Consider the following 1,875-nt stretch of genomic DNA (forward strand, 5'->3'; position numbering starts at 1 on the left):
GAGAAAATCAATTAATTCAACCATAATCATGGCAACTATGGTTTATAATTCTACTAAGAGTAAGATGTGTTCCGGTTGAGGCGGGGATCAGCCGACAGGGAGGCGTTTCAGTCACAATTTTGTGTTTACACCCTACTATTCCAAAATGTTACCGGCTGATTTTCGTATTGATTGCTTGTACATTTTTAAATCTTTACAGATATTTTGACGCGAATCGATCATTAGAAGCGGTAGGCAGCGCAATCCAAAGACTGAACCGTCCGGGCGCCGGCAGTTACATATGTCTACCCAAGATTACTTCACTACTCTACCAGTCTGGTCTACCAGTCTGGGATGTTTTACTTTACACCTCTGTAACTAGAAAAGTTGTGGGCTGATTTATCTATTACTTTAACGGCAAGATGCACGATTCAATTTTAGGCAGATTTTAGAAATTTGACGTTATTGGACCGATTACGGCGTGAGTTATTTACGGGAGGGGCCGAAATTCGTCCCCCCTCCCTTTCCTCACGTCTGTTGACCATTTCTTACTTCTTCACAAACTTATTACTTCATCCAGAATTGGAGGATCAAAAGCATGCGATAGCATGCTTTTGCATCCGGAAATAGATGTGTTTTATTTCTTTTTACACAGCTAGACAACATGCATATAACCAGCATAACGCCTTTTGGGGCGACTAACGGAGCGAGCGAGAGGGTGGGCCTTGCACGTGCGAAATTGCGAGGGGGTACCTCCAACTGACTTGTGCACGGCACCCTACTAACCGCTCTCCAGCGATGTGCCAAATTTGGGCACAATCGGCCCAGCCGTTCTCGAGATCTGGAAGCGGCACCCTGCACGTGCGCACGTGCAAAATGGGTCCCAACTGACTTGAGCACGGCACCCTACTAACCGGTCCCTAACTGTGTACCAAATTTGAGCGCAATCGGTCGAGCCGTTCCCGAGATCTGCAAACGACCCCTGCACGTGCGCACGTGCAGCAGCACCCCAACTCTGGCACATGAATATGCAGTGCCTAGTGGGTGCCTACATGCCAACTTTCAGCGCAATCGGCCAAGTAGTTACCGAGATATTGCAACAATTACAAAACTGACACCTCTTCGTTTTGCACGTGGCAACTGGCACGTGCATAAGGGGTCACCCACATGCATCGGGAATAGTCCAATACTTGGTAGAAGGAATGAAGCTACCCTACAAAAATTACCGCATGTAAATCGGTCAAGCATGGTTGCTGAGATATAAGCCTCGCAAAAGCGTCCGCACGGCCGGCCGGCCGGCCGGCCGGCTGCTCATACTCAGAAATTTCCGTTAATCTAAGGAAAGACTACGCTCACTTCGCTCGCTCCGTAACTACACTACACAGCTTCTGTGTCACCACATTTGTCGCCCCAAACTTTAGAGCGATTGTCCATGTTCACAAACTCCACTCATCCTTTCATATATCACCGGCACTGCTCACTCCTGGCTCACATCCTACCTCAGTGATCGCATGCGGCGCGTCGTATTGAATGGCAATCATTCAGCGTGGACTGTTTTTCAGTCCGGGGTGCCCGAAGGCAGCATTTTGGGCCCTTTGTTGTTCGCGTGCTTTGTCGCTGATATCCCGAAGCGAGTGAAGACTCAAAGCCCCCGGCTGCGGGTCAAATTCGATTGAACTGCGCTGCTTGGCGCCAACAAGGCTCGCGTTTGTTCGATTTCTAACTGCAGGGTTGTATACGACTCAATCAATAGCAATCAATTCAATCACGACAAATTTGGGAAACCAATCAAATCAATCAAGTCAGAGCAGTTTTCGGGAATTGATTCAATCGACTCAAACGCGACAATGAAAGGAATCAATCAACTCAATCAAACGACTCAAACCAAGACATACA

The sequence above is a fragment of the Amphibalanus amphitrite genome, unplaced genomic scaffold (genome assembly GCF_019059575.1).
Source record: "Amphibalanus amphitrite isolate SeventyFive unplaced genomic scaffold, NRLGWU_Aamphi_draft 000004F_arrow, whole genome shotgun sequence".
NCBI classification, from domain to species: domain Eukaryota; kingdom Metazoa; phylum Arthropoda; class Thecostraca; order Balanomorpha; family Balanidae; genus Amphibalanus; species Amphibalanus amphitrite.